At 39.6% G+C, this 27,607-nt stretch overlaps 1 protein-coding gene across 4 annotated transcripts in view; it reads left to right on the forward strand.

Annotated features, from left to right (window-relative positions):
• LOC134288478 (zinc finger CCCH domain-containing protein 18-like) overlaps nucleotides 1-27,607 on the forward strand; it is a 282,279-nt gene that overhangs the window by 66,052 nt on the left and 188,620 nt on the right. For 3 of the 4 annotated variants that reach the window (XM_062853460.1, XM_062853461.1, XM_062853462.1), the window contains exon 2: nucleotides 9,699-9,974. The gene's annotated coding sequence lies outside the window, so the exon portion shown is untranslated. The remainder of the gene's footprint in view (nucleotides 1-9,698; nucleotides 9,975-27,607) is intronic. The other variant, XM_062853463.1, reaches the window with a different exon arrangement.

Raw genomic sequence — 27,607 nt, forward strand, 5'->3', positions numbered from 1 at the left:
GGGCATAATGTATCATTGTCCTTCACAGATCGAAAAGAGTGCGTAAAATTCTGTGACATATGATGCACATAATTGGAGCGTGGGATATCACAGAAGTTTACATGACATATCATGTAAAGTTCATGAAATATCATGTAAAATTCCATTATATGTCATGTAATTCAGCATGACTCTGAGAGTTTACATGACATATAACACAAATTTACATGATATATCATGTAAACCATCATAACACTAAGTTTACATGACTAAAATGAAGTTTACATGACGTGTAAATCTCATTATTTTTATCTGTGTTGCCTCACAATATACAAATTCATGCAATGGCAGGTAAAGAAAGCCCTTCAATTAATAACTGTGGAAGTGCTCAAAGAACACTAAGTTGAAGCGAGGCAGGCCAAGTCCCAGTGGGGACGTAGAGCCATAAAGAAGAAGAAGAAGAAGAAGAAGAAGAAAAGAAGACGCTATTGTTGTAGCAAGCGATTTATTATCGAAAACAGAGAGAAACAATAGTTTTCGTTTATTTTCCAAACAACTTACGATGAAAAACTACCGTGGTTTTGAAACCCTTTATTAGGGTAAAAGCTCCCTTAGTGGAGGTAGTACCAATAGTGGTGGTATAGCCAATTTAGCACTATTTCGACCAAAAAGCTTGCAAATGACATATTTAATAGATGCATCATAACTCATTAATAACATTAATTCAGTTGTGTGTTCAGGATTTGCCGAAAAACCTGTTTTAAACAATTATTTTCCTTAATTTTTTTGCTCCTTTGCACCTATAGTGGAGGTAGTGTTCCTATAGTGGTGGGTCCCATAAGAATTTAATGGGATGCGCCACTATAGGAACCAATGTTAAATTTTACCTCCATAATAGGAACCGTGTACCTATAGTTGGTGCAAGTGATTTATTAGCAAAAACTGAAAGAAACAATGGTTTTTACCTTTTTCCTAACAAATTTTGATGAAAAACTACCGATTAACGTTTTCAGACTTTTTATTTTGTGGTGTTATCATTTTTTTATCAATTATTTTACTACAAGGAGCTACTAATAGCGCCACTATTGGTACATTTACCCTAGGTGGTTCATTGTTTATAAGATTAATTTACATTATTACCTCATTGATTGACACATTTATCCAAGTGAATCTAAGTGGGCTCGAAATCAATAAAAATAAAATGTCTGAAAATAATCAATGGAGTTCTTGATGACTTATTCTTTTTTCATTTTTGTCGAAAATGTGTTGTTCGTCCTTGAACTCCACCAGTTGATCCAAAATGTTTCATAAAATGGCTAACACTCTATTACACTCTCTATTTTCGTATTCATACCTAACTGAAACTGGGACAAAAACAGGTATACTTTTCAAAGCGCTTATAAAACAAAAGGCTGATAAGTTGGCTCTGTCACAGTTAAAACGTAATGTCAGTAAGAAGAGGAACTGATGACAAAATAATATTTTCTCTTACAGTTCCTCATGGAATGCTGTGAACAACGAAAATCTCGAATGGTGTAGTTTTGATTGCAAAGCTAGTTATGTTGTAATATAATTGATCAAATATTTGTACAGTCTCAATGACACAATAATAACTGAACTTGTGCTACAACAAAACATGTTATTGAAATGTAATTTAAAGAAAATATACCAAGAGCACGATCATAACAAAATAAGATTGCCCAACAGAACATGTTATGGAACGGTGATGACTTAAAAAGTTAATAATAACAAACCGAGATATAAAAACAGGTTTTGTGATTCCGTTGTTATTATTTTGATATTTTCCTCTGCTCGGGAATCCTCAGTGGTCCTATGAAAGGAATTCAAGGACGTGGGAAAGCCTGTCGATGGTCCTTTCCAACATCTCTTCGGAACTGCTCGGTGGCAGCCATTGCACCTCGGTGTGTTGGCCATCAACACTCTGTAGGCGTTTGGTTTGTATTAGCACTCTGACACAGGCCCTCATAGCAGAACTTTTTGGTTGCCCTTATAGCGGTATTGAGCGCGACTTTGCTGCATCCTCGCCTGGCCCGTAGACACGGCACAGGCAGGTAATAGCTTGAGTCTACCAGAGCGCTGATGGTCAGCCATTCCTAGGGTGGAGTTGCCTAGGCATGGCGGCATCGCATGCACACGAGAGCACCCAAGTAACATTTTAACTTTTGTTCGACTCTATTAGAGACTTTCGAGACCATTTTTTAAAAACTTGCAATAAAACTGATGAATACAGCAAACCTCTTGATAACCTCTATAAGAGCATCTTCTGGCTAAATGGACGACTCTCGGAGAGGTTTTGCAAACCGTCTTGGATTCATGTATATCTTCAAGTATACTATAAAACTTTTCATAAATGGTTTTCATAAAAGTAGTCATAAAACTGTAAGTTTTGATTGTTGCTATAATAAAACCCTAATAAAAATTAAACAAAACCAATCAGCAATGGAATTGTTACTTGGGCACCGACGCCAACTAGTCACCGCTTAGACCGAGTGTGTCCCAATCAGAACACATATCAAAGACGTTATTGGTTACACAGGAGCTACAGCTATGTAAATCTAACCCAGTGGTCCTCAGTCTTAGCGTCTATGCGGGCAAAAATCGAGCATCGAGAATGCGGGCCGCAAAGTATTCATGAATTCATTTTATACAAATTGCATTTAATTCTCAATAAAACGTCGATCTCCAAATGCCCCATTTCTCCGAAAGTTAGTTTCCAAATTGACTCATTTAGTCGAACATAACAATCGCTTACCAAAAAATTTAGTCATTTGGGGCAATATAGTGTTAAAAAGTTCGAGCCGCAACAAAAAAGATCAATATTGCCTTTCTTCATTTTGCGGCACTTCAGTTAAATATAGCTTTAATTTGGTGTATTTAAACATAATTTTTGTTGGCAAAATTTCGAGATGATCATTTTTAATTAACCCTAAATTTGGTGATTTAGGTGAAATGCTAAATTTAGGCTAAAAGTGTGGTTTTATTATTGAAGAGATTAATTTATTATCGAGGAAAAATTAGTTCAATGATAATATTGCCCTTTACTGGCATTTTACCAGATTTGCATCTGAAACATACTGGCAGGCCCGGATTAAGGATTGTGGGGGCCAGGGGCCCGAGCATATGTGGAGGCCCCTCGGAGAGATGATCAAAAATATTTTTCCTTATTTTCGAACAGTACTTGAGCAATATGAAAAATAAAGCGAATGTTAGCAACCAAAAAATGATTTTGTGGGGGCCTCTAAAATGTGGGGGCCTGGCCCCCTCCCCCCCGGCCCCCTTAGATCCGGCTCTGATCATACTGGGAAAACTTGTAATTAGAAGGCACAAAATATTGCTAATTGACAAATTGAGCGATTAAATTCGTGGAAAAAAATGTCTTCTGGTGGGATTCGATCCCACGACTCCGTATTTGCTAGACAGGCGCTTTAACCAACTAAGCCACAAAACAGGTAATGATTCTGCGGAATAAAAAGCCAAACTGAACATGGATGTGCGAGAGTAAGTCTCGGCCAGGGATGGGATCATTCATTTGCAAAGAGTTACATTCACTTGCTACTATCTCAGAGAAGCATGCTATCAAAAAACAATGTATGCATGAATTTAACCTTGTAGTTTTATTTAAAAGTTTGCCGAATAACATTAGTGTCGCACACGCATTTCAAAGTCGTGAGCGAGCTTTGAAGGCAACACTCCACGCCGTGAATGTAAATTACATTCACCCGGTGGATAGTTGCGTTTGTTGTCTTCTGTCGACTTAATTATTGATGCTACACTAGTATATTGTTCTTCAATGTTTCAGGTAAAACGAAAATAAAAAAAGGTACATTGATTTTTGCTACTAGGTTTCTGAAGCGGGTTAGCAGCAAGTGAATGTAAGTGATTGCAAATGTATGATCCCATCCCAGGTCTTGGCTTCGAGAGATTCATCGATAAACGAATTCAGAATTTTTTCCTGAAAACTCTTCTTTGATTCTTACTAAATTTTATCTTGTAATTCCTCCCTCTCCTTGTTTCTGGATTTCTTTTGGAATTAATCAGGATTCCTGGAATCCCTTAGAGTATGTCCTTATGAATTCCTCCCGGAATTCATCTTTGAATTCTTCCCCCGGTATTCTCAAAGGGATTTCTTCCGGAATCCCTATCGGGCTTCTACGTCATAATCTACTTCGGGTTTCCTCGGGTTGATTTCTCCTGAGATTTCTTTAAAAATGTCTACTGCGTTTCCATCGAAGATTCTTTCAGGTATTATTTTCCCAGCATTTTTACTGAAATTCCGTCAACGATTTCCCTTGGATTCCTTTAGAATGTTTTCCGGGATTCCTGCACCGATTCTTTCAGGATTATGTCAAGGATATCCAAGATATATTCCTGGAATTCAATTAGGAACTTCTCACGGGAATCTTGGATTGATTTCTCTCTGGATTTCGTCAGCAATACCTCCGTTATAAATTAGAATTCTCTTGGGATTCCTCCATTGATTCCTGTCGGGATTCATTCATCCATATTTTCTGGCATTCCTACCGTAATTTTATGACGCGATCCATTCAAGGATTATTCTCGAGATTGCATCAAGGTTTCTTCCAAATTATTCTTATGGGTTTCCCGGGATTCTTTAAGAGACTTATCTCGGAATTCCTAAATTTGTATCTGTTGTTTCCTCCAGAGACTTCTGCTGAGATTCCATAAGGGATTCCTCCAGGACATTCAAAGGGACTTCTTTTGAGATTCTTTCACCGTTCTTCTCTCTCCCGTTCGCTCTTCTCCCGTTCTTTTTTCAAGGATTTCTTCAGAAATCCTTCAGAAATTCCCTTCAGAATTCCTTCATTGAGCCCTCCCAGGATTCATTAAGGGAATTCCTTCCGAGATTTTTTCGGTTATTCTTTTAAGGATTGACCCGAAATTTCTAGCGATGTTGCTCCCTGGATTCCTTTCGGCACTCTTTCGGGTAATTCTCTCGAGATTTATTTGAAGATTCCTACTGGGATGTTTGCTGGATTCTTCTTCTTCTTCTTTTTCTTCTTCTTTATGACTTAACTTTGGAACTTGGCCTGCTTATCTTCGACTAGTGTGCTTAGAGCACTTCCATAGTTATTAATTGAAGGGCCTTTTCCCGAATTTACAGTTTCAATTGAAAGAATTTTTCCCGAATTTTCTTTAGGGATTTCCCTCCGAGATTTTTCTAGGGAATCCGTCCGAGAATGTTCTGATGATTTTTTTTCGGGCCTTTCGGGATTTCTACTAGGATTTCTCTGTGCATCCCTTCCTGGATTTGGGATTATTTCAGCGATTCCTTCCAAGATTCTCTTGCGGATTCTATCAAAGACGACTCTTGAGTTTTTTTTTTCTGGCACTACTCCTGCATACTTTCCTGAATTGCTCCTAAGATTTCTTCAGGAGTTTAGATATGCCGGGATTCTTCACATTCTCCAGTAGTGCCCGACCTTTCGAATATTTCTTCCGGGATTCCTTCAGGGAATTCTCCCATTTTTTTTTTGTTTTTTTGAGAGGTTTTGTACCGTGCTTTTTATTCCAGTGACCAAACTCCTCCAGATATTTTTTTCCGACTGGCATGTTTACGAAGGGTACTCCATATGGGCAGGACGGGGTTGTGGGAAGACGAACCACGGGGATTCTTCGAAAGAATAAGAAGCCATGTATTAAAATATGCTATAAGGGGCAGTAGAATATCAGAAATTCATTGACAAAAAAGGCAACCACACTTTGGGATTCTCCCTTACGAAAAGATTCTGAATCGACCAGAAATGGAACCCGCACACTGACTGGTGCTTCAAAAGCGGATGGTCAAGGGTTCGATTCCCAGCCCTGTCATATGCAATTTTTCACCCATGAATCTAACGGATCCAGGTAACGTCGAACAACGAACGGCTAGTCATAATGGACTCCAAATCGGACTGCTAAGTAATATCATGCTCAGCTCATCATTCTAGCATGGGCAGAGTAGAAAAGTGTAAACAGCACAGAGGCAACTATCTCGATATTGAAAAAAGAAGAAATACCCATTAGAGTGAGTCAACGTTGAATGGAGACACTTTAAATTTGATCGTATCATCCCGAAACAAAGCTTTTTAAATTTATATTAGCGTCCGAAGCAAGTGTGCAAAATTTAGGAGTGATTGATTGCGTCCCCGTATTCTGCATTGCGATTGAAATTTGTATGGAAGTTAGTATGGGAAAACGTACTTTTTTGCATTTTTTTCATAGGTTGAATTCTTTTGTCTATTACCATGTAACTAATAACGTTGAAGTATAGCCTAGGATATGCCGTAAAACTTTGCCGAAGACCGCAAAGTGATTAAAAAAACATCAGGTAAACCTGGAGAAGTCCTTGGGTACATCCCTAAAAAGATGATTGAAGGATTAATGAAATTTTCGAAAGAACTCCTGAATGAATTTTTAAAGAGAACCTGAGAGGAATTTCTGTAGAAATCATTTGAGGAATTCCTGGAGCAATCCCTGGAAAAATTACCGGAGCAATCCCTGGAAGATTTTCTGGATAAATCCCTAAAGAAACACCTGGAGCAATTCATACAGGAATGCCTGGTGGTAGCCCTGTAGAATCCCTGATGGAATTCCCGGAGCAATCCCTGGAAGAATTTCTGAAAGTCTACCTGGAGGAATTCGTTTATAAATTATGGGAGGAACACCTAGAGAAATATCTGAAGGAATTTCTAGAAGAAATCCTAGATGAATTTCTGGAGGATTCCTTGGAGAACATTCTGGAGAAATTCCAAGAGGATTTCTGAGAGGAATCTCTAGAAAAATTTCAGAAGAAATCTCTTGAGGAAATCTTTGAGAAATTTCAGAAGGAATCCTTGGAGGAATTCTTGGAGAAATCTCTGAAGAAATTGCTGGAGGAATCCCTGAAGCAATTCCTGGGAAAGTCTTTAGAGAGAATCCTGGAGAATCTTCTGAACAAATTTCTGGCGTAATTCCTGAAAGAATTCTTGGCTGAGACCCAGCACGAGTTCCTGGAGGAATTCATGGAAAAATCTCCAGGGGAATTCTGGCAGGAATTGCTAGAGAAATATCTAAAAAAAACCCTAGAGAAATTCCAGGAGAAATTTCTGCAAGAACCCTTGGAGAAATCCCTGGAAGAATCCCTGAAGCAATTCCTGGACGATTTTCTGGAGGAATTCCTGGAGGAATGTCTGGAGGAATCCCTGAAAAACCGCTGATAGTGTTCCAGGAAAACTTCCTGGAAGTATCTCTGAAGAATTTCCTAGAGGATTTCCTAAAAAAATTCCTGAAGGAATTGCTGACATAGTTTCTGGAGGATGTCCAGGAGCAATTTCTGGAGAAGTTTCTGGAGGAATTCCTAAAAAAAAAATCTGTGGTATTTTCTGGAGGAATTGCTGTAACAGTTTCTGGAGAAATCTCTGGATAAAATTCTAAAGAAATGCCTGGAGAAATTCCTAGAGGTATTCCTGTGAAAATTGCTGAAGAGACCTCTAAAGAAATTCTTGAAAGAATTACTGAATGAAATTCTAGAGGAATCTCCAGAGGAATTTCTGGATGAATTCCTGGAGAAATCCTCGAAGGAATTTCTGAAGGAGTCTCTGGGGGAAGAATACCCTGGAGGAATCTCAAGAGAAATACCTGGAGGAAGTCCTGAAAAATTTGAATGTATTCCTGGAGAATTTCCTGGAAGAAGTCCATAGAGGATTTGCTGGAAGAATTCTTAGAGGAACTTCTGGAGGAATCCCTGGGGAAATCCCTGAAGAAATTCGAAGAGAAATCCCTGGAGGAAACCTTGAAGCAATTCATGAAGGAATCTTAGGTAAAATTTCTGGAAAAATGCCTGGAGGAATCCCTGAAAAATTCCTGAAAGTATTCCTGGAAAATTTACTGCAAGAATCCATAAATTATAAAAAAATACCCCCGACGATTTTCCGGAAAAAATCCTAGAGAAGTTGCTGAAATATTTTTTGAAGGATGTCCAGGAGCAATTCCTGGATAAATTTCCAGAGAAATTGCTGGAATTTCTGAAGAAATTTTTGGGGTAATTACTGGAGAATTTCTTGGAGGAGTTGCTTTGGGAATTGCTGGAGGAATCCTCGAAGGGATTCCTAAAGGAATCTTTGGAGGAATGCTTGCAACAATTACTGGATGCATTTCTGGGGGAATCTCTAGAGAAACTCTGTGAAAAACTTCTGAAAAAAAATCCCTGAGAAATTCCTGGAGGAATTTCTAGAGAAATTTCTGGTGGAATTCCTGGAGAAATCCATAAAGGAATCCCTGGGGGAATCCTTGGAGAAATTCGTGGAGAAATCTCTGGAAAAATCCCTAAAGAAGTTTCTTGGAGAATTTTTAGCGGAATCCCTAGAGAAATCCCTGCAGCAGTTCCTGAAGGAAAATCTGGAAGAATTTTTGGAGGAATTCCTGAAAAAAAATACTAGAAGGCATTCCTAGAGATAATCCTGGAAGAACTTTTGAAGAGTTTCCTGGAGAAATTCCTAGATGAATTGCACGGCAAAAAGGTTGCTCAAATCTTTTAAGGGGGCATCCATTTAGTACGTCACGCAAAATTAGGGAATTTTTGACCCCCCTCTCCCCTTCGTACGGGTTTTTCGTATATGTAATGCATTGCTTGTCACACTTTTCAGAAAACCCCCACCCCCCTCTGAGCGAGACGTACTTATGGATGCCCCCTAAGGGTCTAAAGCAGCGATTGATCCAGATAATGCATTTTACTTTATTTTAATAATTCAAATGTCCATACCACAATAAAAACCAGTATAGACCTCCATTTGCGATGTGCGACTTAAAATGCGTCTTCTTTTCTCTTTTGCAGTTGCAGTTTTTGCGTGGTACCGTCCCGTGCTGCATTGAACTAGGAGGCATGTGGCAGGTACTGACTGAGGTATCGAACGAGCTGGCCGCAGTCAGTCAATCAGTCAGTCAGCCAACCAACCAGCTAACCAGCTTTAGCTCACTCTCGTCGTCGTCGTCGTCATCGTGTGCATTTGAATGTGGATTTCGAGGGAAATTTAACCGGAGCATTTAAATTGATCGGTTCCTTGCCTTACTTCACCGCGCGCGGAGCGAGCAGTCGTGGAACCACGGCGAGGTGGAACTTGGGCTAGTGGGACCTGAAGCAGCGGGCACCGATTGGCAATTGCGAGCAAAATCAAAGTGGGAGAGTATCCGAAGAAGAGTCGAGAAACAAGTAACGAAGTCACCCGGGGAAGAAGAAGAAAAAAAAACGAAGAAACGAAAATTCGCTCAAGGAAAATTGAAACGGTGAAGAAAACACGAAAAGAAGACGCGAAGCAGAAGAAAAGCAATAAGAAAATAAATCGCGCCGAAGAAGTGAAGTAACATCGCGCGCAAATTATTTCAATTGATGAAAATCCACCGCGGCCCCTAAGCAATCGCGCTTGATCGCGGAGAGGTGTGGTGCAGGGCCCTGCGAGAGAGCAGCGATCGTCATCGGTTCGGTTCCCGTCGCCGCACGCGGTTTACCCTCTTTCGGCGAGGGGGGTTGGGAGGGTCGCCATTAAGTGTTGTGTTTTTCTTTTGCCATTCGTTGGCGCACGTGTGTGAATGTGTGTGTGCTGGTGGTGATTCGCGAGTTTGGGGGGCCGTTTGTTGTTTTGCTGGTTGGTGTGTTTGGTTTTCATTTTCCATTTGTTTCTCTCGCCCAACAACAATCCTATGCACCGCGCGCGCATATACAGCATAATCGGCTATTAGTGGCGGGCTCCAGTCAAGTGTGAATAGTAGCTATAGCGAGTGAATTTTAATTTCGACGAAATACATAACTTTTAGAAAACTCGAATTGAGTTGATAATTGCAGAAACGACAGGCGAACGCATACTGATATAATAGCTGCTGCTACTGCTGCTCAGGGCCGAGGAACCAAGCCCAAGCGGTTGGAGCTCTACATGTTGCTGTTGCTGGACTAGAAGACGGAGAACCGATTTCGCGGCTGTCGCAAGATTAGAGCACTAACGGTAAGTTCAACTCGTGGTGGGTTTGCTCCACTTTGGCGAAGGTTGTTTGGGCACACGACGGCTGCAATCGAATGCATTTCCGGTAGAAGGGAATTCTCACAGCTGTGTGTAAGAAACGGCGCCCGCCGCCCGGTGTGGTGTCGATCGCGATCGTCGGCACTGAATGTGGGACGTTATGAAAGATTGGGGGCAGTCCGGTGGAGCTAATTGGCCCAGTTATTGGCTGGAGTTAAAGCTCGATGGTCACCACCGATTGACAACGTTGAGATGTCGTTACGTGCGGCAATTAGTGGAGATTGGCTGGCTGCGGTATCGAAGTGATTGGTTTTCAACGGGTTTCGATGGGCAATGTAACAAGTTGTCAATTGCTACAATTAAATATATTTAATTCTGACACAATTTCTTGGAAACATTGGATCTTCCTATGTAACGAGGTAATGTTTAAATGGCGTCATGACAGTGCTTTCATATTTCCCCAACAGTAACGTTGTTTGAAATGGTTTGGTGTGATTTCGGGTTTTATTCAGGGTTTGCTGAAATTTAAACAATTAAGGTAATGCTCACTTAACAGTTTTCATCATAATTTAAAAAGATTGTTTGTTGGAGTAGGACTTGTAATCACTTGGGGTAAGAGTTATTTTATTGATCTTGCGTTTTCAAATTCCTCTTATGTCAAAACAGGTGATTACGATATCATTTTTTTGGGAGTTTTATTTCAAGAAAATCATTTATTATCTTACCCTATTTGTTGTTACAGTCAGGTTAATTTTTTATGAAAGTTCAATTTTTTTTCCATTCTGGAAGCGTTTGGTACGGGAGATCCACGCTTCCATCTTTCCCCTCGATTTCAAGGTGTAGAATGTTTTCAAATATTGACTATGTTGAAATCGTTCTATCCCTTGAAATCTTCTCTGCGGTACATGCTGCGCAGTTGGCCTGGCCATTAGACAAGAAAAATGATAGACTTGAAAAATCTTCATTTTCCAGGATGCATTCAAGTAATGGCTGCGTTAGTGTGAGATTAGATTAGATTAGATTAGAAAGTTCAAATCTTTTTTCCGTGTATTTTTGAATCTATTTTTCGTGTTGTATTTTTTTTTATTATGTGTTTTATGTATGAAATAGAAACATCTTTCATCTTCACCCATGTTTCATTCATGTTCTACAATCTTCAATCTTCTGACTTCTCCCTTCTAACTTGTCTCTTGTATCTTATATCTCTTCTACTTCCGTATTTCTTTTATATTAATTGTTTTCCTCTCTTTTATTCTTAGCTCTGTATTAAATTATATTTTTGATCTCCTATCAATATTCATCTGTATTCCTTGTAGCTGATCTATCCTTTATACTATTATTAACAATTTATTTTCTATTTTCTTCTATTACCCCTACTCTACCCAAGCAACACGACTTGTTGCTAATCCAGTAACAGCAACCTTAGTGCAATTTATTCACTGTCCTTATTACGGACGACAGAACATAATCGCTTCTTCTTTGAAACCCAAAAAGCGCAGATTCTGAATTATTATGCAACATAAATGAGGAAGAATGATAAAAAAGATGGGAAAAGATTTTGCCCAGACTCGAACCATGGACACCAGGAGTATTATCTACTCACCTTACATACTACACCAAAAGCTCTGTGAGAGAATCGATACTCAACACACCATAAAAGCTACTGATGTTATTTGTTACTTTATTGCATCTTCTTTGTCACTAGTTAGGGAACTGTCAAAATGAAAAGACGCTCAAGTTTTCTGTAACGCACATGGAACCTAATCTGAACAAACAAACCAGAGTTAGATGTTTCATGCATGTTACATAACACATTTAATGTAAGCTGACTGTATTATCACTTGCGAGCAATATGTAAGCTCCGCCTCCACAGATCGATGTCAAACACGTGGTAATTTGTGACTTTTATGAAACAAAGCCGCAACTTTACGAATTTCGGAGTTTGAATGCAACTTAACTGACAAGATGCAAGTTTCGTGTGCTTCTAGTGCAACTCATTTAGACAAAAGCATAGAAAACCACAATCTGCATGATGTTGCAGGTGCTGCTTGGGTAATTTTATCTTCTGTCTAAGTTCTAACTTTTAACTTCCACCATTCTTTTATTTTAAATCTTCTTTTATCTTCTTTTGCTATCTTTTAGCGTTCTAAGCTCGTAACTCTACATTTTCTTCTACTTTCAATGGAAGAGAAATGACCACATCAGAAGGGAGTCCATTAGGTGTAGTACTCATGGTTATACAAATATTCATTTTCGTTAGACCAGTTGCTCGCAGGACTAGAAATCAGAACATGTTCTCCTCAAGACCACGAGACAGCGTCCTTCTTAATTTTTTTTATGTATCTTCATTCTATGTTTTATTTTCTACTTTTTTGCTACTTCTTCTATCTTCTATCTTCTATCTTCTATCTTCTATCTTCTATCTTCTATCTTCTATCTTCTATCTTCTATCTTCTATCTTCTATCTTCTATCTTCTATCTTCTATCTTCTATCTTCTATCTTCTATCTTCTATCTTCTATCTTCTATCTTCTATCTTCTATCTTCTATCTTCTATCTTCTATCTTCTATCTTCTATCTTCTATCTTCTATCTTCTATCTTCTATCTTCTATCTTCTATCTTCTATCTTCTATCTTCTATCTTCTATCTTCTATCTTCTATCTTCTATCTTCTATCTTCTATCTTCTATCTTCTATCTTCTATCTTCTATCTTCTATCTTCTATCTTCTATCTTCTATCTTCTATCTTCTATCTTCTATCTTCTATCTTCTATCTTCTATCTTCTAGCCTCAATAGCTGTCTTGATGGCTACTGTCCAGACACTGACCCTTGTTCAAACTAACCTTCCTTTTGCATCCCGTTGGGAACAGCTCGCTGGTATATGGCCGGTTTCGCCATAGGGGGACGGATGTCTATGGTCTTGTATCGTGGCGCGGGAACAACGTTTCCATGATCTTCTGCAGCAAATCGGGGGTGCGAGCGTTTGCTGCCGCGCCCTACGTTTCGGCCATGACTACACTGTAGGCATCACCCCACGGGGTCGTGTTGGCTGCCTAGCGGAGATTTTCGAAGCACGCCCGCTTACGCGCTTAGTCTCTTCATTCAGTGCCACTTTGGCCGCACTTCGCTCCATTCTACCCTCATCGGTGCGAGCTCTTTGCATCCTTCTTCTAGCTCTTAGGCAGGATGCGCGGAGTTCTGCGATTTCTGGACACCACCAGTATACCGGTTTGCGTCCATTTCTGAGTAAGGTTCGCCTTGACATTGCATCGTCACATGCGTGACTTAGGGTTCCGTCCGACAAGATCATCGCTGGATAAGCTCCATAAATGAGAGCTTATCGAAGCGTGAGGTCAGCCATCGCCGATGACAGTCGATCACCTTCGGCTGTGGCCGCCTTCTTCCGTGTTTCACCTGTATCGAATCGCCAGATGGTCACTGTGCGTGTATCCATCGTCGACCCTCCAGTCCGAGCTAGGGTTTTGACCTGGGCTCCAGAAGGCGACATCAATTATGGACTCTGCACCATTCCTAATGTAGGTTTTTCTGTCGCCTACGTTCGCGACATACACGCTCAATCTAGCCATAGTTTCGAGAAGAGCCGAGCCTGTCGTGTTAGTCGAGCGGCTACTCCACTCAACCGCCCAGGCGTTGGAGTCTCGACCGATGACCACGGGACTCAATCCCACTAGTGCGCTTTATAGTGAATCCAGCATACACGAGAACTGGTCATAACAACTGCAGTAGTTATCTTCGCTATGGCGAAGCCCTCGTGCGATATGTAAATTATTTCCTGGATCGGAAAACGATCGGTTGTACAGATCGCCGCTAGCTTGGCTTTATCCGCTACTCAGTTCCCGTTATCGGGGGGAGGGATGCGGTATGGGTCCGATAGTTGGGCGAAGACTCCGCGTGAGGTCCGCGCCTGTCATCTGCGCTTCCTCGGCCGGTGCTGCGCCACCTCGTGCTCCTCCTGTTGAACCTCCTGCCGTCTGCTCGCTGGTGGGTACACCAGGCCCTCGTAAATAGTGGCGATCTCGCCAGTCGACTATAGTCCTTCTCGCGGGTTCAACGCCGTTCCTCCTGCCTGTCCTCCACTCTCGGTCACATTGTTGTTCTTGATTATATATTTGGTAGTCATTTCTTTTGGGTCCCCCTTGCTATTGCTATTGCTCACTGCAAATGATAAATAGTAGACGCCAATGATCTTAGTCGTTATCTATGCAAGCAGAGAGGCCACCCGAGGGTTAGCACAGCCCTTATGGGGACTGGGCTCAGAGCCGTCAGTGTCACCCGACCCTACTAAGAGGATAGAATGCCATCACTACCCGCTCAGTTGTGCATAGTTACCTAAGCGTGTACCTTCACAGGTACCAATTACACAGCATGACCAGTATACCATAATCAGAAACTTACTGGCGTCGTTCCTGATGTGACCGAGACACTCCTAGCTGGGCTGTGACACTTTGAAAGCGGTGTCATGTCGATTGTATAGAGTTGCTTCCGGATGTGTGGAATTTTTGAAGAGGCCCAGCAGCGCCCACTGCTGCACAGAAAAAAATATTCATGTAAAATTCAGCGAAAAATCATGCGAATGCTAGAGTTAGTGCAAATTTACATGATATATTATGTAAAATTACGTTACGTTCGTGTAAATTTCCGCTAATAGTTGCGTAACCGGTTGGTGACGTGATGGTTTCTGCGATGGTTGGAGGAAATTTACACGATGGTAATGTAATTTCACATTATATCTCATGTAAAAGTGCACTAACTCTAGCATTCCCTTTATGTGCATGATTTCTCGCTGAATTTTAATTACATAATTTTTTTTCTGTGTAGGCCCCCGCCACGCCTAGGCTTACTGCGCTTGAGCAATCCGTATGCCCCGGTGCTCGGTAACCTCCCGGTGCCAAAGGTGCTAAGTTAAGTCCACACTGGTGTGTGGATATGGTTCGCTTAGAAAATAATCCTGACCGGACTCGCAGAAGCAGGGAGTTCGTCAAGCCCCTGGACTACTGTTCTTGCTGCCCCAGCTGTTTTTGGCTATGCTGGCCTTAAAATGACTATAACTTCTCGTAGTTGCTTAACTTCCATTGAACTGATTATCCGAGCAGAGGAGAATATCAAATTCATAACAACAGAATCACATAGCCTGTTTTAATATCATAATTTGTTATTATTAACTTATCGAAGTATTACTTTTTTATAACATGTTCTGTCGGGAAATCTTATTTTGTTATGATCAAGTTATTGAGATTCATCCACTAAATAACATTTCAATAATATACTTAGTTGTAGACCAAGTTTTGCTATTTTTCTACTATTGAAAATGTACAAATATGTGATGAACTATAACACAACAAAAACAAGTTTTCAAATTCATTGCAAATTTCAATGTTATTTAACAAATTTGTTGTTATTTAACCTAACAAAACATGTTATTAAATTGGTCTTCCGGGAACATTTTTTTGTTATGATTTTTGTTATTTTGCCGCTTATGACAGCCAAGCTTATAACATAATAAAATATGTCAATAACATAAAAATTACTGATTTAATTATACAGTTATTATGCCAAAATAACATATTTTATTGTATTGTTGATATTCTCTTCTGCTCGGGTATTAGGTTTTCTATCGAATGGCAACTTAGTTTTCTGAATCTAAAAGCTCAAAATTAGTGCCTATAGTCTTGTTTTTCTTATTTTTTAATGCATGATAAACTTTAATTTTCTTTTATTCAGAAGGGTGTTTCCAGCTTCGCTCTTTCGATCTTTGACACCAAGCTTCTAGCTGTAATCATTTTTATGCAATTTTGTTTGAAATATTACATTTCGGATCGTAAATTTGCAACTGTAAATACCACAGGTAGGGCATGGGCCAATTGACTTGATTTTTGAAATACGGTGAGATACATACAGTATCTTGCCAAGCACAAAAATTGAAGCCAGTTGACTAAACATTGACTGAGTTATAGCAGCAAGCCCCTGAAATAGGTCTCCGAGCCCAAAAGAACTTAAAAGCTCATTTTTGCACACTTTGCGACTGGAGTTGGCGTCTTGTTTGACATCGTGGGCACAGCACAATTTGATCATCTGCTGACCAGCAATAGATAGAGGCGTAAGAAGGACGTCGCTGTTGGGTTATTTGGAATGATTTTTGTGGGAGCTGGTGATTTAGAGTTTGAGTTGAGTGTATCCGGAGGAAGATTAAAATTTTAATGAAATAAGAATGAGATGCTTATTTCTATATCAACTGAATAATGACGGAATGGGAGAGGACTAATGATTTCAGATTAAATCTGGAAATTATTGAAGGACAATTTGGGCTTCAGTAGAAGTTTGATAGCTCTGGTAATAAATGTGGATTCTAGAAGTTGTTTTATCTTCTAGAAGTTGTTTTATCTTCCAGATTTTCCTAAACAAAAAAAAAACAGATCTGAGAAAAAGTAGTGTTCAGTGTTCAGTGTACAATTAGTCTTGTAAAGGTTTTGAGAATAATCATAAAACCTTTTACCTTTTATTTTGGTTTTATGATGGTTTTAAGAACCTCTTATAGTATATTTGTCTAAAAAATGTTGGTCAGTTAGTTGAGTTTTATTTTTACCAACATTTAGGAGGACGGATAAGTCCATTTGAGTGCCCAGACAACCAGTCATCGTAAAAGATGTTGCATAAGATGATAAAGTGGAGGCCATATGCGTACATGCCTCCATTTAGGCGCATGTAAAATGTACGCATATCGCCTCCACTTTAACATCTTATACAACAGCTTATACGATGACTGGTTGACTGGGTGATTTTAAAGCCAGGTCCTTGGAATGGAACCTTTTTATGTTGGATAAACAGAATTTGGAAAGAACAAGTCGACACGAATAAAATATGAGCATGATACAGTAAGAGACTTGTAATTATTGTTGTAAGTCACGGTCACCAGTTTGTTTGGGATATTAGTATGTACTAGAGTTTTTCGTGATCGTGTGAATAGTTTTATATCTTAGGTTTAAGTGTTCATGTAGACTGTGTAGTCCGATGAATTTCAACTACAATAATAATAATAATAATAATAAATCATAAATCACTAGCTGTCCCGTCAAACTTTGTCTTGCCAAGCTGTGATGTTTAGACAACTGTTGAACTCTTAACGTCACCGCACTCTAGATTGATTTAATTTTGATCATGCTGAATTTGTTCCCTGCTCATAAAAAATCAGTATTTTCACGATTTTCATACCTTTATAAATGGGGATGAACCAGCCTCGGGCTGAAAATCCCCATAATAAAAAGCCAATAATAATAATAATAAAACCTTTATAAATGATTTCACAGCGCAACATTTTTTTGTCTCAAGAGCAAACTTATGTGTCTCCGAAGGATTTTGGGCCGCTGAATCCGAATCCGGGCTCAGATTTGCTCCAACACGTCACAATTTTGAGCTATACCTCAATTTATAGGGCAAAATATGCGATTTTGGGCTTTTTTAAGCATGGAAATATTTTTTTTAAGCAATCAAAAGGTTAATTGGTCAATTAACATCTAAATTAACGACTCATGCAAAATGTTTCGTTTTACTCAATCAAATTTGACAGATTTAAGCATTTTATGTCAGTATGAAAACTTGCATGCAACTTTTGGAGGGTGACTTGTATGGGAAATATCGTACCTAACATAAATCGCTTAAAACTATCAAATTCGATTTGGTAAAACGAAATATTTTGCATGAGTCGTTAATTTAGATGTTAATTGACCAATTAACCTTTTGATTGATTAAAAAAAATATTTCCAAGCTTAATAACTTGCAGTCAAAAAAGCCCAAAATCGCATATTTTGCCCTATAAATTGAGGTATAGCTCAAAATTGTGACGTGTTGGAGCAAATCTGAGCCCGGATTCGGATTCAGCGGCCAAAATTCTGTCAGAGACACATAAGTTTGCTCTTGAGACAGACCAAAAGTTAATTTTTGTTACGCTGTGTTTTCGTAACTTTTTATACATATAAACACAGCCACCGTGAATACGAATCGAATCATGTAAGAGTCATGCCAATCGGTTCATCCGTTCGTGATTTTTGTTGCCTCAAAGGTACTTCAAACTCATTTTTATATATATAGATTAAGCAAAGAAATCTGATCTTGGTTGGACCATCACTGATTATGGTTGCATCTAAACTCTAATCATGGTTGGACCAACCGAAAAAATAGTGTATTCTCTTGTTGCTTCAATCAATTCAAATATAATAAGTGCTTCATACCCTTGGGAATCAGTAAATAATTGAAATATAGCACTATCTTACAAATTTGAAAAGCGCACGTGAACTTTTCTTTCCCGGGTTGGGATCTGATGCTAATGGGAATGACACTAGGACGTTGTCTACTCATCCGCTAGCAGCCGATGCAGCTAGAGGCAGCAGAGTACTACTGAGCGGTTGAGATTTTGAAGTTTCTTGGTGGGAAATCGAAGAGATTTCATTCCCCTCCTAACCTCTTCACCCAACACTTGGTAACGCCATCTCACCAACCGAAGACGATCCCCAAAAAACATCAGAACATACCAGCTGCTCAGTTGTAGTCACGTCTGCAATTACCGCTCACTGACTAGGGGCCGTCCATAAACCACGTAGACTTTATGGGGGGAGGGAGGGGTCTGGGCAAAGTCTACGCTCCATACAAATTTCGATTTTTTATATGGACAAAAGTCTACGAGGGGAGAGGGGGGTCTGAGATGGTCAAATTTTGGTCTACGTGGTTTATGAACAGCCCCCTAGTCGATGCAGTCAATAGAAAGAAAACAAGATGGTTTGGTAATTATTTTATGTTTATTTTGGAAATGTGTAGTTTACAAGGTTCTTCAAAAGGGTGCTGAAATATAAAACAGCAGCTTTCGCCATCGCTCTATAATGTAGTTGTCTGGCTCTGTTTCCGTGATTGGTCCTCTTGGATCTTCTTCGGGCCAAAACAAGGACCAACACCAAACTGGGTAAACCCAAATAGCGTGGGGCGTTTGTGATCCTGCCACCCAATAAAAGCACAACCAGCATCCGCGCATGCAATAAGGTTGGTTGTTATTTCACAGAACCACCGGACCACAGGAGTGCTCTCGCTCGGCCACTCCGTGGGCGTATATCGACATGGTACAATCACACACTAAATCGCACGGCACACGACATTCTAAAAGATCGCTTCGAACATTAGAATAATCAGCTAAAGAAATCCAATGTCGCGACTATTCGTGTGACTAACATCTAGTTTGCCTCGCCCTTACAGCGTCAGTAGCGGTACTATAAGTGTCAAACAAAATTATGTTTACCAAAACAAAAGGTCCTCTACAAGATGGGCACTTAAACATAATCAATTATTACAACTGAAGTTATTAAAATAACTAAATGGGAAAACTGAGTACAGCGCCATTGGCGTTCTAGTGTATTTCTATTCTTCGAACAGTTTCTAACATCTGATTTATAATTAGAGCACTTTGATAATTTACTTCAAACCCGTGAACGCGTTGAAACTTTCAATTGTCAGCGCGCGAAAACAACTGCAAACAAGCTGAACCGGTCATAGCAACCATCATGGTAACGGTTAGGTCCAACCAAAATCTTACGTAGGACCAACAATGATCAAAATCAGAGTGCCCAATAGGGTGCCAATGAAAATCGACTTTTCGAATTTCAAAAACGGGTAGGGTAGGTAATCATGAATTGAACCAAAATGCGGTTTTCTGAAGCATCGGGAATTTTGACTGATTTTTTCACCCACATGGAAATAATTTACTACGGTGAAGTCTCAGGTATATGAAAGACACAGGTATTAGCTTTTCGTAAAGTGGTAAAAAGTTTACATTTGCACCACTTTTCATTGAAAAATTCAATTATTTGTCAATAATTATTTTAATCTTAATTTGAACCATCATAATCATAATTTGAACCAATTTTAATCTAGATTTGAACTACTGGCGGCAGCAGCTCCAGCAATTCCCACAACAGCCAATTTCATGCTAAACAACCCAAAATCACATGGATCTGCTAATTCTCATAACTATGTTTCATTAGACAGTGGAATTTTAACTCAGAATGTTCGGAATTCTTCAGAAATTTGGAAACTAAATTTGGAATTTTTCATCTTCCAAGAGTAAACAAAGCAGCCACTAGCGCAGTCTGCAGGCCAACACTAGAAGCTCGCCCCCTCTCACTAGTTCAAATCTAGATTACAAATGGTTCAATTCAAGATAAGATTCTCCAAGTAATAATTACGTAAATTTGATAATTTTATGACAAATAATGTGGAATATTATTCGGTTAGTCGATTCTACGATGAATTTGCTTTCAATTAACGTATTCACTTATTGCGTGTGATACAAAGCGTGAGCGGTACGAGTGCACCGAAAATGTGCTTCCTCTGGGGGGAAATGGGTGAAATCGCAGTGATTTTTCAATTTCTTATGTTCAATGAAAAAAACGCTTCATTCAATGCTTTTAAAGTCAATTCTACCAGGTTATATTAAGAGAATCCATTTACCAACCTTTTTGGGACAAGATTTGCCCAAAAAGTGTATCATTTTAATGAATTTCGAAATGGTTCAAATTAAGATTACAATTTGACTAGTTCAAAGCTTGATTTCTTACCCTAGGGTAAGAAATCAAACTTTGAACTAGTCAAATTGTAATCTTAATTTGAACCATTTCGAAATTCATTAAAACGACGTACTTTTTAGGCAAATATTGTCCTGAAAAAGATTTTAAACAGCTTTCCGTAATATAACATGATAACATGGACTTTAAAAGCATTGAAAAAAGCGTTTTTGTCATGGAAAACAGGCAATTGAAAAATCACTGTGATTCCACCTATTTCCCCCCAGAGAAAGCCCATTTTCGGTGCACCCGTACAGCTCATGCATTGCATCACACGCAATAAGTGAATACGTTAAATGAAAGCTTATTTATCGTAGAATCGACCAACCGAATAATATTCCGCATTATTTGTCATAAAATTATCAAATTTAAGTGATTCTTACTTGGAGAATGTTATCGTTGAACCATTTGTAATCTAAATTTGAACTAGTAAACGGGGGTGAGCTTCTAGTGTTGGCCTGTAGATTGCGCTAGTGGTTGCTTTGTTTACTCTTGGGGGATGAAAAATTCCAAATTTAGTTTCCAAATTCCTAAAGAATTTCGAACATTCTGAGGTGAGATTCCACTGCCTAATGAAAAATAGGTATGCGAATTAGCAGATTCATGTGATTTTTTATTGTTAGGCATGGAATTGGCTGTTTTGTGAGTTGCTCGAGCTGCTGCCGCCAGTAGTTCAAATTAAGATTAAAATTGGTTCAAATTATGATTACGATGGTTCAAATTAAGATTAAAATCATTGTTGATGAAAAATCGAATATTTCAATGAAATTCGGTGCAAATACAAACTTTTTACCATTTAACAGAAAGCTTATACCCGTGGCTTTCATGTACATACGATTTTGCCGTAGTAAATTATTTCCATGTGAGAGAAAAAATCACTTAAAATTTGCACTGCTTCAGAAAGCCGCAATTTGGTTCAAAGTTTGATTACCTACCCTAGTGCTCAAAAGTTTCGTCTCCTCAAAACAAGTTCCCATGCAAAATTTCAGCTCAATCGGACTTCGCTAAGTGCTAGCCTAAAGCGGTCAAAGTTTTACTGTTTTGAAACACGAAAAATATCCATGTATTTCGAAATCGAAAATTTTTTTTGATGCCAAATGCCTTAAAAGTGCATGAAACGTCGAGATTTGGTGTTAACACAAAAAAAATCACTTTGAGTTGGGGAAGTGAAATGAATTTGAAATGGAGGATTTAAATTTAGTTGCTGAAATATTCATGGCAATAGTACTGGAACATGTCTTATATCATCGTTGGCAACTGCTAGTATACTATTTGTCATATTTCGTTAGGGTGGTTCACTTATTTTGCATTAGGTTGGTCCTTTTTGTAGAAAATAATTAAAAAATAAGATACGTAATAGTTTAAAACAATCTCTTATATAACCGTAAGTCATTTTCAATATTGAATATATATAATATTTCATTAGGGATGATCATTTATATTTAATTAGGGTGGTTCTTTGAGATGCAAATCAAAAAAAAAAATCTAGTAAATTTACCAGTCATATTTTTGTATAGTTTGAAACCATGATCCTTCATGAACATGTAACATGATGCAAATCAAGAAGAAAAAAATCGTGAACAACAGATGACGATCACAAAAGATGGCTGCAAATATTCAAAAGTCCAAAAAGTTATTTTTTTTGTCACAATTTTTTTTGAGATTACACCAGATCTTGACGTTTCATGCACTTTTAAGGCATTTGGCATCAAAAAAAAATTCGATTTCGAAATTTTCATGTATACATGGATATTTTTCATGTTTCAAAACAGCCAAATTTTGACCGCTTTGGGCTAGCACTTAGCGAAGTCCGATTGAGCTGAAATTTTGCATGGGGACTTGTTTTGAGGAGACGAAACTTTTGAGCACTACCCGTTTTTGAAATTCGATGGTCAAATTTTTCCCATACATTCCATTGGCACCCTAGGGCCCAATTTCACTAATTAATGAGATTTTTAATGGAAAATTGTAAATTTTTAATGCAGCAATATAAAGATCACAAATTTTCGCAGCAGTAAAGCACAAAAAGTTTATGAATTTGAAGGAGAATATAGATTTTGTGGGTGTTGCAAATTGAGTTATTTTGATGTCTAGATTGTGCCAAGAGGGGGTCTCTTTAAAGTCGTCAATTATTCAACAGATTTCCCTACAAATTAAGGAAAGTCAGTACAGTTTGTTATTTGTTATTTGTTATTTGTTGACTGTCTCAACAAATCTGGTCATTTTTCTTTGAAAATGCTAACAAAATCGATATTTTTTTCAAATTGGTCCAACCATGATCAGTTGTTGGACTGCTCCAACCATCATCATTTACCCTATGCGGTCATAAACCTCAAACTATGCTGACTTTAAAGGTGAATTTTGCCATAGATTCTTGAAATATTTCAAGAACAAAAATAACAGCAAAAGAAGTTGCTGAATTCCTGACGTTGCTGATCAACTGTCAAAATTGATGTATGGTTCAGCAAGTTGTAAAAAAATTGCTGATACTCAGTAATTCGTACTGCTGAATCTAATCAGCACAAAAACAGTAAATTTTGCTGAACATCAGCAAGGAAAAATTGCAATGTAGTTTAGGAACTCTCTTTCCTAAGAGACTTAAACTTTTGGCCCGCGTGACGCCAAAATTTCTCATTCAAATAATTAATTCAAAAAAGTGTTACCTTTTAGATGCAGGAAAATAGTGCCTTTTCGAGTGAGGCAAAACGCCCGCTTGCATTTTCCGCTTTAACTTGTAGTGAAATACCTGGGGGCATCGAACTTCTGCCAGCAGCAAATGAAGAAAACGGAGGTACTACATGGTTGTTTAATGGGTTGATTCCATATAACTAGTTGAAAATTAGAGATTCTTTCCAAATGTAGAAAATTCTCCTTTCCACGCTTTTTTTATATACACTCTCAAGGTTAGCTACGTAGTCTGCAGCAACGAACATCGATGACTCGCTTTTTGGGGAGTCCACCAAGGTAGCATGCTGACGCTTACCCAATTTCCCGAGTGGTGCTTACCACTCCCTTTGTCCTCGGAAGGCAGGCAGGGTCGACACCACGCCTGTTTACAACTGCCCAGAAAGTATCAAGAACTGATACCGCGTGCACAGCGATTTGACCTTCCCCCAAGTAAGCCAGCACACAGAAGGACGTGCCGGGATGGGGCCTCCACCTGCCTCGACCTTGCCGAGGAACACGCGCCACCTCCTTCAAAGTGATAGTGCAATCGCCTACACTGATTATCGCTTACTGCTCCGACCTTCGGTTGTTCACAACCACCACCTCAGTTTTGCGTCGAGCCAACTTCAGTTTCCTGGCTCTCATCCATTCCTCCACAACCAACCGTGATCGAGTGGGCAGTAGTCGATTCCACTTTTTCTACCTCCAGCGTAATGTCAGCAAAGCCGAAGATCTTCACCCCACCGGGAACTCTAACCTCAACACCTCATCATACATGACATTCCATAAACACCGGACCCAAGATGAAACCTTGCCCTTCCAACCAGCTTCCGTGTCATAAGCTAGTTCTACTCGATTCTGGAAGTAACTACCAAAAATCTTGTACTGTACAGGTAACCGGGTATCCCCACCAAGTCAACCAGTGATCGTATAAGATGTTCAAGTGGAGGCGATATGCATACATTTTACAAGCGCCTAATTGGAGGCGTGCATGCCTCCACTTTATCATCTAATGCAACATCTTGTACGATTACTGGTTGTCTGGGCAGACGCTGGAGCGCATCGGCTAAAGCCGCCCAACTGGCACTATTGAAAGCGTTCCATACATCCAGAGTCACTACTGCGCAGTAGCGAATCCCCTTCCTCTTACGCTGGGGCGCTATCTCGGCGGTTCTTGTAACCGACGACAGCATAGCGCTTACGGTCGACCTACCCTTCCGGAAGCCGTACTGGCTACTCGAGAGACCATTTACTACACCCTCGATGTGCCTCAACATTTTTTGAAGATGATCTTTTGGTGCATCTTCCCCGCCGTGTCGATCAAGCATATTGATCTACTTATATGCCGACGGATATTCGGGTGCTTTCCCCGCCTTTGGCAATAGAACCAGGCTTTACTGCTTTCAAACGTTTTGGAAAACTCCCTCGTTCATACATATCTGCACAGCAGACCTGAACATCTTGGGAGCCACTGCAATAGCTACCTTCAAGGCCAGGTTCGGAATTCCGTTCGGACCTGGGGTTTACCTACGCTAAGGGAATTTGCTATCCCCGCAAGTTCCACATCGGTGGCCCTCTTCTAACAGAAGCATGTAAACGAGCGATTCGAGTCTTTCTGTAAAAGATCCACGGTTCACTCGCTTACTTCACTAAAACGGATCTTTTTAACGGGTCCGGATCTGATTGCCCATCTGACGTGCGTCTGACTGAAGCGGGAATTGAACTCACATAAACGACTGACAGCGCTAGCCGCAGGGCCAGGAATCCCACGTGCTGTCGGATACGTTTGCTATTTGCTTCGTGTAATCATTTGTATGTATATGATTCGTGCATGGTGGCCTCACAATTGGATCTCCAACGTGGAGCTCCATCGTCGATGTCATCAAAAGCCGATAGCGACATAAATTTGAAAGCGAAAGTGGAGGTGGGTCGGCCACACTCTACGCAGGGGCGGATACGAAATCTGCAAACAAGCGTTAGATTGGAGCCCAGCAGGACATCGCAGCAGAGGAAGACCCAGACGCTCATGGCGGCGCAGCCTCAATAACGAAATCAAGCAAGTCGACATAAATTTGACCTGGCAACAGGTCAAGGCGATGATGGCTGGCAATCGCCCAGGGTAGAAATCTTTCAATTCGGCCCTCTGCACCACCTTGGGTGCCCAGGACTGAAAGTAAGTAAAGCTATGTTAGAATCCGGAATCATGTCACATTTTCTAGTGGCGCTCTCATTGAACATAATCATCATTCTTTTGCAGCACTCTGATCATACATTAATCCTTTTTAAATGGTGAAAATTTCATCGATTTTCTTGCAACGAGTGAAAAGTTATTTCAGATTGAAGACAAGAGGAGGAAAAAAATCTTGCACAAACACGTTGAAAAATTTAATGTGTTATGTGCACAGATGTTGTTAACCAAGAAAAAAGCTTGGGTTCATTGATAAATCTGCTTTGAATTTGAATATTTGGCAAGAAGTTCGAACTCTGGGCATGGTTTTTTCGCAACAAGATGATGAGAACCAATTCATACAAGGATGACAGCCTCAAGAATCGCGTGCTGCTTTTCAAAAACGCACACAAGGGATATGTAGAGGTTCTACCTATTTTAATGAGCTGCCATGACAGCCGGAGACGTTCAGTGGTATCGTCACAGATGGGTAGTGTTTATCAACGAAAAAAAAACACTCAAATTTCGCGATAAAAAAAAAAGTTTGGCATTTTTTCTTCGGAATCCTAGTCAGACTAGTCAAGGCACTCAGGACACTGCATAGATGACCTGATTGTTCAACAAACGTGCGGAAGGGGTTGTTGCTAAAATTTACCACCGTTGTGCAGATTTTTAGAGAGGTCAACACTGAAAAAGTGAGAAAATGTGTGAAAAATAAAAATAAATAATTTCAATGATATTTTTCCATGAAAGTACAATAAATAACCTTTGTTTTGAGGGCTTTACCTTTTATGTTTGTTATTCCATCCCTAAGATATACGTGATTTTGTCATTCCGGATTCTAAATGAACATTGCTTTAAGGCTTTTTCCGGCATCATCAGCATCGGCAGCCATGTTGGATATGAGCCTCAAAATTTCAAAATGGTAATTCTCTGCCGTCAAAACGAATATTCGTATGAACATGTATCATCCTATATGCTTACTCGCAGTGATTGGGATAATACTTTTTCTGCTGCGTTGCTGCAGAATTGACAGTTTTTTATCACTTCAAAAATGCGAGGCAAACAATCATTGAAAAGCAAAAAGTCAATGATTCGTTTGAAAACTTAGTGATGCAGTAAGACACCTCGATCGTTTCAGAATTTCAACAATATTTCTGGGTAGGTTTGTGGTTATGTAATGGTAGTCACGGGGGTTTTTGAAGAAATGCTATAGGGTTTGTAGAGGTTCCACTTAAAATCTTGTCAGAATTTCACTTTAAATTGAATCGAGAACAATCCAACGAGACATCATTATCTAAAAATCTGAAAACTGGAAAATAAGCCTTAAAATGCTGATTAACTCCATAGTACTGGCTTTATAATATTATGTTCCCACATTCACCAATCAACTTCAGAATCACGTCTTCCTGGAAGCATGATCGCGCTCGATTTTCACCTCATTCGACGACCTCACTGCAAAAAAGTGAATGTGTTTTCCTCGTTTTTTATTAGATAATTTACCATCAATCACCGCCACCGCCTCAAGCTCAACATGTCCAATAAATGCACAAACAGCCACAACAACAACAACAACAGAGGTGTCGAGGTGACGTTCCACACTGATGTTGTGTTGAGAATTGCGATTATTCGCAACCGAATGTGCATAAATTGTCAAACCGTTGTTGTTGGCGGTTGTCGGTCGTGGTCGTGTGCCGGTGATCACGTGTGCATAATCGAGAGTGCATCCCCTACCTACACGCTAACGCCGCTCAGCACTAAAGTGCATAATTTCCAGACTACACCAAAAATGTGTAACCCTTGCACATTTACAAAATCAGCTCCAGTGTCCGCAAAATCGTTAAATTCGCAAAAATTTTTGTACGCCAATCTAGCTAGGTTTACTAGTGACCTTGGAAAACAAAAAAAAATCAACATTTCGCATCTAGACGAGTGTACGAGCTGTTTTTTGAGAATGTGTAACTGTCACACATTTTTGTGTGGTCTGGAAATTATGCACTTATGAGTAGGTCTTACACATTTTAGTGCTGAGCAGTTTTAGCGTGTAGCCTAGAGTCATCACCATGCACTGTCAAACCAACGTCGAAGAAGGTCATGAAGAATCATGGATGATCATGGTGAGTCGTTGGGTTTATACGATCCCACACACGATCGAGGCTTCT

This window comes from Aedes albopictus, chromosome 2, assembly GCF_035046485.1.
Source record: "Aedes albopictus strain Foshan chromosome 2, AalbF5, whole genome shotgun sequence".
Taxonomy (NCBI): Eukaryota; Metazoa; Arthropoda; class Insecta; order Diptera; family Culicidae; genus Aedes; species Aedes albopictus.